Source organism: Pan troglodytes, chromosome 12 (genome assembly GCF_028858775.2).
Source record: "Pan troglodytes isolate AG18354 chromosome 12, NHGRI_mPanTro3-v2.0_pri, whole genome shotgun sequence".
Taxonomy (NCBI): domain Eukaryota; kingdom Metazoa; phylum Chordata; class Mammalia; order Primates; family Hominidae; genus Pan; species Pan troglodytes.
Window position 1 is genome coordinate 83,532,964 of NC_072410.2, and position 13,061 is coordinate 83,546,024.

Sequence of the window (13,061 nt, forward strand, 5' to 3'; positions counted from 1 at the left end):
TACAAGAGGTTGTGCCTAATTCTGCTTTGTGTAGTAAGATTTGTAAACCAGGTTGTTGATAGCTGAAGAGAAATTTATCATATGCAGTAAGAAAGCAAGGTAGGAACCTGTAGCCTAGACCAAGGCATATGCAAATACTGCATGTTCAAGAAATAGTGACATTGAATTGAATGAACCAGAGTTTCGGGTGCCTGAAGCAGAGTAATAGGGCAGGAAGCTGCATAAAAAGATGGGCCTGGTTGTGAAGAGCCTCCTTATGAGAGAAGCAGCTAGGAATCAACAGTTTCAGAAACTGGAGAGCAAGTATCATGAAGATATAAATGGGTTGATGGATTTGTACATACGGTGATACTTGTATACTTAATGAGAAATTTTTCTATAGCATGATAGATGGTGGAAATTATATAGGAATTGGATAGATGTGAATTTTATGAGTATTTGACTTTAGTGGAAGTGTATTTGGTCTCAAAAGAGGAAGGAGATAAAGGTTTTTGTTTTGATTTTGTTTGTTAAAGATGGGAGATTTGAGCATGTATCTAAGCAAATGAAAGAAGTGGAAAAGAAATGAGATGGATGAGAAAAGGAGAAGAGAGTCACCTGTTTAGGGAAGTATGGAGATGCTAAACCTGGCCATGATCACGGGGAGCATTTTGCTAATGCTGAAACAAAGTACGTGTGTGCTTATTAACATATAGCATTTCTAAGTTAGTCCTGGGAATAAAATGGGTAAGCTCTAGCCAAAATTCTCTTTCCCAAGTAATACATTATCTCCACAGAGCATTCATTACGTTATTTGTTTCATTGACTTTCTTCCCTAATGGGTGTGAAACCTGTGTCTGATTCTTAGGCCCCAGGTACTAGTACAATGCTAGGTGAATTAGGAAAATGGCCTCTGATCCATAGCTGCTTTTCACGCAAAAACCTACAGAAGTCTGCTGAAAAGGTATTTGGATAATTAAACAAGACCGAAAAGTAATGACTAATGACAGAGAATCTTGCAAACTGAAGGTCTCTGCCCAGGCAGGGAAACGAACTAATCAATATTCAACAGTTACGTGTGCTGTTTTTCAGTGCTCTCGATGCCTTGGGAAAGAAGGGGACATGGTGTAATCACAGTATTAAGGGGAAAGTGGTTGAAATGTTTCCTGAGCGCTCTCATTCAACTTTTGCTCCGTTCACAGCCTGATGCTACAGGCTCGGCCCCGAGGTTATACCCACCAAGAGGAAGTGTGTCCGGAATTGGTGGGTTCTTGCTCTCACTGACTTCAAGAATGAAGCCGCGGACCCTCGCGGTGAGTGTTACAGCTCTTAAGGTGGCGCGTCTGGAGTTTGTTCCTTCTGATGTTCAGATGTGTTCGGGGTTTCTTCCTTCTGGTGGGTTCGTGGTCTCGCTGGCTCAGGAGTGAAGCTGCAGACCTTGCGGTGAGTGTTACAGCTCTTAAGGCAGCGCGTCTGGAGTTGTTCCTTCCTCCCGGTAAACTCGTGGTGTCGCTGGCTTCAAGAGTGAAGCTGCAGATCTTCGCGGTGAGTGTTACAACTCATAAAAGCAGCGTGGACCCAAAGAGTGAGCAGTAGCAAGATTTGTTGCAAACAGCGAAAGAACAAAGCTTCCACAGTGTGGAAAGGAACCCGAGTATGTTGCCACTGCTGGCTCGGGCAGCCGGCTTTTATTCTCTTATCTGGTCCCACCCACGTCCTGCTGATTGGTAGAACCCAGTGGTCTGTCTTGACAGGGTGCTGACTGGTGTGTTTACAATCCCTGAGCTAGACATAAAGGTTCTCCACGTCCCCATCAGATCAGTTAGATACAGAGTAGCGACACAAAGGTTCTCCAAGGCCCCACCAGAGCAGCTAGATACAGAGTGTCGATTGGTGCATTCACAAACCCTGGGCTAGACACAGGGTGCTGATTGGTGTGTTTACAAACCTTGAGTTAGATACAGAGTGCCGACTGGTATATTTACAATCCCTGAGCTAGACATAAATGTTCTCCACGTCCCCACCAGACTCAGGAGCCCAGCTGGCTTCACCAAGTGGATCCCGCACAGGGGCTGCAGGTGGAGCTGCCTGCCAGTCCCGCGCCGTTCGCTCGCACTCCTCAGCCCTTGGGTGGTCGATGGGACTGGGCGCCGTGGAGCAGGGGGTGGCACTCGTCGGGAAGGTTCCGGCCGCACAGGAACCCATGGAGGGGGCGGGAGGCTCAGGTATGGCGGGCTGCAGGTCCCAAGCCCTGCCCCGCAGGAAGGCAGCTAAGGCTCAGTGAGAAATCGAGCGCAGCGCCGGTGGGCTGGCACTGTTGGGGGACCCATTACACCTTCTGCAGCCGCTGGCCCGGGTGCTAAGTCCCTCATTGCCCGGGGTCGGCAGAGCCGGCGGGCTGCTCAGAGTGCGGGGCCCGCCAAGCCCACGCCCACCCGGAACTCCAGCTGGCCCGCAAGCGCCGTGCGCAGCCCCGGTTCCCGCTCGCGCCTCTCCCTCCACACCTCCCTGCAAGCTGAGGGAGTGGGCTCCGGCCTTGGCCAGCCCAGAAAGGGGCTCCCACAGTGCAGCGGTGGGCTGAAGGGCTCCTCAAGTGCCGCCAAAGTGGGAGCCCAGGCAGAGGAGGCGTCGAGACCGAGCGAGGGCTGTGAGGACTGCCAGCACGCTGTCACCTCTCAGAAGGATCAGGGCTGGGGCTGCCAGGGCCAGGGGAACCCGCTCCGGAAGCCGCAGTGCCCCGCGCGCCCTAGCGTTCCGGTTGCCCGGGAGACGCTGCGGCGGTTCCGCTGGCTCCGAAGTCGCTGGGTACACGGCCGCCTCCTCCGAGCGACACGCGCGGGAGCTGGGGCTGGGGCTGTTCGGCGCTGCTTGAAGCTGCGTCACCGTCGCCCTGTCGGTGCAGTAAGTGCGGATTCTGCCGGCGGCGGGGGAACTGGGGGCAGCGTGCGGGGTTGATGGGGTGAGCCGCGAGGTCTAGACTGCGGATCCCAGTTGCAGGAACCAAGAAAAGTTCCCCGAAAGAAAAGCGGGACCGCCTTCCGCTTCGGTGGCCCCTGGAAGGGAAGGGGCGGATTAGAGGTGGCAGCACTGACCCGGTGAGGGTCCCTCGGGGCGGAAATGGTGCTGCCCGGGGAGTGGGCGGCGGCGGGGGCCGAGGAGCGCGCGAGGCGGAGGCCTACCTATGGCCGAGAAAGAGAACTGTCATTAAATGAAGAAGGCTGAAGACCAGAGGCCTGGAAATAAAGTGGATTTGTGCTTGACTTGCAGATCTGTTATGTGCACACACGAAATGTGATATATTTAAACATAATTACTTTATCGGATTATGTATAATTATGTGGTATTCTGGTTTTCGGGGATGCTTTTAATTAGTCTGATTGTATTGTCAACTGGACAGGTTTATAAACAGGTGTGTGTACTTTTGAAATTCAATAATTCAGTGTTATGTTGATAAAACAATGATTTAATGGCCCATTTGACTAATTAGTTTTATTAAATATAAATTCATGTTTGGTTTGGTTGAAAACAATAACAACATAGGAGGTTGTGACTTTACCAGCCTGTGGATTCCCTAACTGATCTGGCCTGGTCTTCAAAATCTCTTTTTCCTCGTCATTCCTTTTTTTTTTTTTTTTTTTTTTTGAGACAGGGTCTCACTTTGTTCCCCAGGCTTGGCGGTGGCGCCACCTTGGCTCGCTGACCTCCCAGGTTCAGCAACCTTGACCTCCCAGGTTCAGCGATCCTCTTGCCTCAGCCCCACAAGTAGCTGGGACTACAGAGGCAGGACACCACGCCCAGCAACTTTTTTTGTATTTTTAGAAGAAATGGGCTTTCACCACATTGGCCAGGCTGGTCTCGAACTCCTGGCTTCAAGTGCTCCACCCGCCTCAACCTCCCAAAGTGCTGGGATTACAAGTGTGAGCCACCACGCCTGGCCATCCCCATCATTCCTAATGCCACTGTTTACATGAGTTTCCTAAAGCTCCTAGATTAGAAAATGTGTTTTTTCACTCTTCTTTTTTTCTACCTCTCCCTTTCTTGATTTTTGTTTTCCTTCTTTCAGTGTATTCCTTAGGCTGGCTTGAGTCCTCAGGACTTGATTTGTGATACAATCATGGAAAATAACCTACCTCCAAGTCTATTCTGTTTCTATGTACATCATTTTGCAAATCCTTGAGACTAAGGAAATTAAATAGAAATTTTCAAAGAATTTAGTGAGCCACTCAAGTATCTATCTACCTCTTTTGATAATCATAAGTGGGCTCAGTTCTATACCTATCTGCCTTTGTACACAGAACTTTAACTTGAGAGTCAAATATTTGGTAAATTCTGAAGTCAGGAAGCCCTGTAGCCAAAAAATATAAAGCTTCAGTTTGAAGGTCAAAGATGACTATGAAAAATAATTTCGCCAGGCATGGGTGGCTCATGCCAGTAGCTGCTGCACTTTGGGAGGCCAAAATGGGAGAATCACTTGATCCCAGGAATTCAGGATCAGCCTAGGCAACATAATGAGACCCCACCTCTACAAAAAATACAAACATTAGCTAGGCATGGTGGCACATGCCTGTAGTCTCAGCTACTCAAGAGGCTGAGGCAGGAGAATTGCTCAAGCCCAGCAGGTACAGGCTGCAGTGAGCCCTGATCATGCCACTGCACTCCAGCCTGAGTGACAGAGCGAGACCCTGTCTCAGTTTAAAAAAAAAAAAAAAAAAAAAAAGGAAAAAGAAAAAGAAAACTATTTTCAACCAACTGAATCTACTTTCTGCCAATAGCTATATCACCATTTAACCTTGATTTCTTGTCCAAGTACTGTATTAATAATCAAAATGTACTTATTGCCTTTGCTTTAAAAAGTAAGTCATTTTACATATTTAATAGAAAGGTTAGAAAATAACATTACGGTAGGGCCACAGCGGAGGTCCACTATGTGCCAGACAATAGGCTAACAATAGAAGGCAATGTGATAATGTTTTTGAAAGGGTGAAAGGAAGTCGTTAACATAGCATGCGAGCAGAGAAAGAACCTGCCTTTGGGGACTGGGAGAAGCTAAGCAGAAAGACATTTGACTTGAACTTGAAAAAGATGAAGATTTAAGGATCAGACATTCCAGGCAGGGGTATGAAGGGAGACTTAGAGACCTGAAAGTGTTTGGGGAAGAATCTGAGAAGTGATGCTGGAAAGGTAAATTGGGGCCACGGCATACAGAACTGTAAATATCATACTACAGTTTGAACTTTATTCTGTGGCATTTGAGGCCATAAGACATTTCCGAGAAAGGATGATATCTCATCCTGTTGATGTTTGAGAAAGATGTCTTTGGTGTAATAAAAGTAAATATAAAGAAGAAAAGTGAGATAACACACTTTAAAATAACTACTTTGATATAATAATTTCAAGCTGGCAATAAGAGTATAATAAACTCATATATCTGGACTCACTGTTTACGTTTTGCTCAATTTTTATGTTGTTTATCATTTTCTTTTTCAGTGTGTATATAACACATGCATATTAATTTTTCTGTACCATTTGAGAGTAAGTTGCAGACATCAGATCCCTTCACCCGTAAATACTTCAGTGTATTCCCAAGAACTAGGACATTTTCTTATATAATCACAGTACAAATTACCAAAATCAGGAAACTGATATCAAATCCACAGTCGAAATTTAGATTTTGCCAATTATCTTAGAAGTATCCTTTATGGTCATGTTGTTCACCAGTCCAGGATCCAGTTCAGGATCACACGTCGCATTTTGTTTTTCCATCTCTCTAGTCTTCAATCTGGAACAGTGCTTTGATCTTTTCTTTCATGACGTTGACATTCTTTATTAAGAGTACAGGCCGGTTATTCGTAGAATGCCCTTCAGTTTGGCCATGTCTATTGTTAACTCATAATTAGATTTAGATTTTGCATTTTTGCCAAGAATACCACAGAGGAGATGTGACCTTCTCACTTGCACATTTGTCTTTTCTAGAAATTTCCTGTAATGGAATTATAAAATATGTAGGATTTTGTGTCTGTCTTCTTTCACTTAGCATTATGTTTTGGGGCATGTGGTTCTTTTTTCTTTTCTTTTTGTTTTTTTTAATGTTCATCTACATTATAGCAAGTTCATTCCTTTTTGTTGCTGAATAGTATTTCGTTGCATGGATAATCCACATTTTGTTTACACATTCATCAGTTGATGAACATTTGGATTGTTTTCCGTATAGGGACCTCTTCTGAATAATGGTGCTGTGAACATTTGCTTACATGTCATTGTTAGATCTATTTTAAAATTTTTCCTGGATAGATACTGAGGAGTGAAATTGCTGTTTATGGTTAATTTTTTTTTTTTTTTTGAGACGAAGTCTCGCTCTTGTCCCCTAGTCTGGAGTGCAATGGCACAATCTCGGCTCACTGCAACCTCTGCCTCCTGGGTTCAAGCAATTCTCCTGCCTCCCGAGTACCTGGGATTACAGGTGCATACCACCACACCCAGCTGATTTATTTTATTTTATTTTAAGTAGAGACGGGGTGTCACCATGTTGGCCAGGCTGGTCTCGAACTCCTGACCTCAGGTGATTTGCCTGTCTCGGCCTCCCAAAGTGCTGGGATTACAGGCGTGAGCCACCACGCCTGGCGGTTAATTTTTAAGTTAAATTTGTGTTTAACTTTTTTTTTGAGACAGAGTCTCACTCTGTCACCCAGGCTGGAGTGCAGTGGCACAATCTCAGCTCACTGCAACCTCCGCCTCCCAGGTTCAAGCGATTCTCCTGCCTCAGCCTCCCAAGTAGCTGGGATTACAAGTGTGCGCCACCATGCCTGGCTACTTTTTGTATTTTTAGTAGAGACAGCGTTTCACCATGTTGGCCAGGCTGGTCTTGAACTCCTGAGCTCAAGTGATCCACCTGCCTCAGCCTCCCAAAGTGTTGGGATTACAGGCGTGAGCCACCATGCCTGGCCCTATGTTTAACTTTTAAGACATTGCCAAACTGTTTTCCAATGGAGCTGTGCTGCTTTACATCCTCACCAGTGATTTGTGTGAGTTCCAGTTTTCATCTTATCAACACTTGATATTGTCAGTCTTTGGATTTTAGTCATTCTAATGTGTATGTAATGCTATCTTATTGCAATTTTAATTAACACTTCCCTAATGGCTAACAGCATCCTTTCATGTGCTTAGTAGACATTTGTGTATCTTTGGTAAAATGTCTATTCACATCTTGTCCATTTTTAAATTGGGTTGTTTAACCTCCTATTGAGTTGTAAGCATGCTCTCTATGTATTCTGGATACAAATATTTTATCAGATATAAGATTTGCTAATATTTTTCTTTAATCTGTGGCTTAGCTTTTCATTTTCTTAATGGGGAAATTTTTTGAGGAGCAAAAGATTTTAATGTTGATAAATTCCATTTTATCCATTTTTTCTTTTATGAATCATGCTTATGGTGTCATATCTAAGAAATCTGCATAACTGAAAGTCACAAAGATTTTTCTCCTTTTTTTTTCCTAGAAGTTATACAGTTTTAACTCGTACATTTTGGTCTTTGTCCATTTTGAGTTAATTTTTCTATATTGCGTGAGGTGTCTGTCTACTGTGTGTGTTTGTTGTTTGTTTTGCATATGGATATCCAATGGTCCTAGTATCATTTGTTGAAAAGACTATTCTTTCCTTGTCGAATTGCTGCAGCACCTTTGTCAAAAGTCAGTTGGGCCAGGCGCAGTGGCTCACTCTTGTAATCCCAACACTTTTGGAGGCCACAGCAGGCAGATCACTTGAGGTCAGGAGTTCAAGATCAGCCTGGCCAACATGGTGAAACCCCATCTTTACTGAAAATACAAAAATTAGCTGGGCATGGTGGCACATGCCTGTAATCCCAGCTACTTGGGAGACTGAGGCAGGAGAATCACTTGAACCCAGGAGACGGAGGTTGCAGTGAGCCAAGATTACACCACTGCACTCCAGCCTGGGTGACAGAGTGAGACTCTATCTTAAACAATAAAATAAAAATAAAATAAAATTTTAAAAGTCAATTGACCATAAATAGAAGGGTTTATTTCTTGACTCATTATTATGTTTCATTGATATATGTCTTTACACTGGTACCACAGTCTTGATTTACCATAACTTTATAGTAAAATTTTAAGTCAAATTTAAGATAAATTTTTAATATAAATATTCTAAATTTGTTCTTTTTCAAAGTTGATTTGGCTATTCTGGGTCGTATGCATTTCCGTATAAATCTTAGTTTCAATTTCTGTCCAAAAAAAGCCTGTTGGAATTTGTATAAGGAATTAATTTTGTTTAATTTTGTTTATTTTGGCTTTTTAGAGACAGGGTCTTGCTGCATTGCCTAGGCTAGAGTGCAGTGGCATAATCATAACTCAATGTAGCCTCAAACTCCTGGGCTCAGGTGATCCTCCCGCCTCAACATCCCAAGCAGCTGAGACCACAGGCGAGGGCCACTAGACCCTGGCTAAGTATTTTTTATTTTTTTAGAGATAGGGTCTCACTATGTTGACCGGGCTTGTCTCAAACTTTTCGGCTCAAGTAATCCTTCTGCCTCAGCCTTCCAAAGAGCTGGGATTACAGGCATGTGCCACCACTCCTGGCCAGGAATTAGTTTATAGATGAATTTATGAAAAACTGATATCTTGCTGGGTTTTCAAATCCATGAACATGGCATTTTTCTCCTTTTATTTAGATCTTTAATTTCTTTCAATGGTGTTTTACAATTTTCAGTATGCAGGTCTTGCACTTCAGTTGTTAAATGTATTCCTGAGTATTTTATTCATTTTTACATTAATTTGGATGGAATTGTTTTCTTAACTTTATTTTCAAATTGTTTGTTGCCATTATATAAAAAGATGATTTATTTTGCATATTGATCTTGTATCCTACTTCACTGCAAACTTGGTGATTATTTCTAGTAGACTTTTTATAGATTCATTAGGATTTTCTGTAGATAGTATCGTGTCATTTCTGAATAATGACAGTTTTACTTTTTATTTTCTTTTTTAAAAAATTATTCATATATATTGAGCACTTCATTTAATAACCATTTATTTTATAGAGACGGGGTTCTTGCTGTGTTACTCAGGCTGCTCTCAAAAATTTGGCCTCAAGCAATCCTCCCACCTTGGCCTCCCAAACTATTGGGATTAGAGGTGTGAGCCACTGTGCCTGACCTTACTTTTCGTTTTCAATGTATATGCCTTTAATTTCTTTTTCTTGCCTTATTGCACTGACAAGAACTTTCAATACAATGATAAATAAAAATAGTGAAAGCAAACATCTTTTTTCCAGTCTTAGGGGTAACACATTCAGTCTTTCATCATTAAGCATGATGTTAACTGTAGATTTTTCACAGATGCCCTTGAGGAAGTCCCCTTGTATTCATCATGAATGAGTGTTGGGTTTTGTCAGATTCCTTTTTCGTGTGTACTAAGGTGATCATGTGATGTTTTTCTTTTATTCTATTAATATGGTATTTTACATTATTGATTTTCAGTATTAAATCCACTTTGCATTCCTGAGATAAGTCCCACAGAGTCACCGTATATAATCTATTTTATGTTTCTGGATTTGGTTTGCTAATTATTTTGTTAAGGATTCTTGTGTCTACATTCATGAGAATAATCTGTGTTCTTGTGATTTCTTTGTCTGACTTTCCTCGGATTTCTTTGTCTGACTTTGACTTCTATCAGGGTGATATTGGCCACATAGAATGAGTTGAGACATGTTCCCTCCTCTTCTATTTTTTCAAATAGTTTGCAAAGGATTGATACTAATTTTTCTTAGGTAATGTTTGGTAGTATTTACCTGTGATGCTATCTGATCCTGGGCCTTTCCTTGTGGGCAGATTTTTAATTACTGATTGAATTTATTTACTTGTTATGGTTGTAATCAGATTTCTATTTCTTCTGGAGTCCATTTTGGTATTTTGTATCTTTCTAGGCACTTGTCCAACCAACTTGACTAATTTTGTTGCGTAAACTTGTTTGGAATATTGTCTTTTCATTTTTTTTAATTTCTGTTGTATGGTCCTAATTTTGATAACTTTTCTTTCTTTCTTTTTTCTTGCCTACTCTAGCTAGAGCTTCACTTTTGTTGATCTTTTCAAAGAACCAGTTTTTGTTTATTGTTTTCTATTGTTTTTCTGATGAAGAGTCAGCCATTAAGCATATTGTTGTTCCCTTGTATACGAATGGTTCTCTCTTTTCAGGATGTTGTCTTTAGCTTTCAGGAGTTTGGCTATGATATATCAAGGCATGGATTTCTTTGTGTTTATCCTATTTGGAATTCATTGAACTTTTAAGACCTGTATATTAATGTTTTCCATTAAATTTGGAAGGTTTTGGCCATTGTTTCATAAAATATTGTTTTTCTGCCATTTCCACTTACTCCTCTCTTTCTGGGAATCTCATTACATGTATATTGGTACTATTGATTTTGCCTCCATCAGTCTCTGAGGCTCTGTTCATCTTGTTTTTCTTCTTTCATTTTGACTACTTTTTATTGGTCTATTTTACTGATTCTTTCTTCTGTCATTTCAGATCTGCTGTTTGTCCCATCTACAGGATTTTTCATTTCTGTTTTTTTTTTTTTTTTACTCTAAAATTTCCATTTGGTTCTTTTCTTTATTTTCATTTTCTGATTGAAATTCCCTCTTCATTGAGTCATTGTCCTCATATTGTTCTTTAATTCTTTAAATTATAATTTGCTTTAATTATTTGAACATATTTATAACAGCTGCTTTGAAGACTGTCAGCTAAATCCAACATCTGAGTCTACTCAGAATCCATTTTTATTGACTTTATTTTTTCTGAGTATCAGTCACACTTTCCTTTTTTTTAGCATGTCTCATTTTTTTTTCTTTCTTCTTCTTTCCTACTTCCTCCTAAAATCCAGTTTTATCTCCTAATTTTTTTGTTGAAAACTTAACACTCTAGGTAATATTATAGCAATTGTGGGGTGTTTGTTATTGTGGTTGTTGTTGTGGTTGTTGTTTCAATACCAGGTCTCACTCTGTCTACAAGCTGGAGTGCAGTGGCATGATCATAGTTCTACAGTACTGTAACCTTGAACTCCCAGGCTCAAACCATCCTTCTGCCTCAGCTTCCTGAGTAGCTAGGACTACTGGCATGTACCACCACACCCAGATAGTTTTTAAAATCTTTTTGTAGAGATAGGGTCTCACTGTATTGCCCAGGCTGGTCTTGAACTCCTGAGCTCAATCAATCCTCAGGCCTCAGCCTCCTAAGTAGATTAATGGCATTTTTTACTCCCACCTATTGCCCATTTGATTATCAATAAGCTTGTTCATCTTTCTTTCCCTCTTCATTCTTTTAACATAATTTAGTTGCATTACTTTCTACTTTGTCAGAATTTATAGTATTTTTTTCTTATTCTTCCACTCTTGTTTCTACCTTTACTTTGATCTTTAAATATATTAAATGCTCACCATAAATCCTTTTGCTGAAATTTTTCCAGTCAACTCTTGATTGGATGAAGGCCTTTCACCAATACATTCAAGAGGACTATGGGGTACAGTATTCCTTGAGTTCTTGCATGTTTTAAAATATCAGCTGGGTGTGGAGGCTCATGCCTATAATCCCAACATTTTGGGAGGCCAAGGTGGGAAAATCGATTTAGCCCAGGAGTTTGAGACCAGCCCTGGGCAGCAAACCAAGACCCCATATTTACAAAAATAAATAAATAATATTAACCAGGTGTGGTCCCAGCTACTTGGGAGGCTAAGGTGAGAGGATTGCTTGAGCTTGGGAAGTCAAGGCTGCAGTGAGTCATGATTGCACCACTGCACTTTAGATTGAGCAACAGAGCAAGACCCTGTCTCAAAAAAAAAAAAATTTTTTTTAATGTTTATCTACAGCTTTGCACTTGAAGGACACACCTTGGCTGAATATAAAATCCTTGGTTTTCATTTTCCCTTGAGTTTAAGATGCTGCTGCACTGTTACTTTGTAATGTATATTGCTCTTGATAAGTCTGATGTCACTCTAATCCTCTCACACTTATTTAATCTTTTTGTCTGGAGGCTCAGAGAGTATTCTCTTTATCTTTGATTGTTTTATTCAAACATGTCTTGGAGTTCATTGTTCTGGGTCAGTTTTCCCAACTACCTAATGGGCCTTTTCAATAGATATAATTAGATTTTATTTTATTTCCAAAAAATTTTATTGGATTATTATTTCAACTATTGATTCTGTTTCATTGTTTTGTCTTCTTCAGGGACTCCAGTTATACATACTTTGGGACTTCTTTTCCTGTCTCCATTTCAACTTTCTGTCTAAACTTTTACCTTTTTTTCTTCATTTTAATTCTCATAATTACTGTTCTGCCTTTCTTTAATGCCCCAATCAAATTTTCACTTGAATCTATTCTCCTATCAGCATCTCATAATTTAGTCATTTCTGAGATGATTTTGTCTTTTTCTGATAATTCTTTTCTGAGTTCAATCAACTATCTTTTTATGTCTTTTTATCCAAATGTACACATCAATAGCCAAAAGAAAAAAGTGAAAATATAGGCCGGGCGCGGTGGCTCACGCCTGTAGTCCCAGCACTTTGGGAGGCCAAGGCAGGTGGATCACGAGGTCAGGAGATCGAGACCGTCCTGGCTAACACAGTGAAACCCCACCTGTACTAAAAAATACAAAAATTAGCCGGGAGTGGTGGCACGCGCCTGTAGTCCCAGCTATTCAGGAGGCGGAGGCAGGAGAATCGCTTGAACCCGGGAGGCAGAGGTTGCAGTGAGCCGAGATCGTGCCACTGCACTCCAGCCTGGGTGACAGAATGAGACTCTGTCTCAAAAAAAAAAAAAAAAAGTAAAAATAAGATTTATATATATATATATATGTCTTCTTAAATAATTTTTGTCCACTTGTGATTTGAATATCTGATTCATTGTGGCTTTTTCATATCTCCAAATTATGAGAGGATATTTAAATCAGTTTGGAGTGTTTGTGTTAGTTTTCTTTTGCTTCATGGTTAGATTTTGTGTGTTTTTTTTTGTAAATGATTTTCATTAACTGAAATTTTTGGGTTCTCATTTCTTTTTTCTGACAATAATAGCATGT

The 13,061-nt window shown here is 41.0% G+C and overlaps 1 protein-coding gene across 1 annotated transcript in view; it reads left to right on the forward strand.

Annotated features, from left to right (window-relative positions):
• Positions 1 to 838: 838 nt before the first annotated feature.
• CDKL4 (cyclin dependent kinase like 4) overlaps positions 839 to 13,061 on the forward strand; it is a 67,171-nt gene continuing 54,948 nt past the window's right edge. The window contains exon 1 of the mRNA XM_003949790.4: positions 839 to 1,292. The gene's annotated coding sequence lies outside the window, so the exon portion shown is untranslated. The remainder of the gene's footprint in view (positions 1,293 to 13,061) is intronic.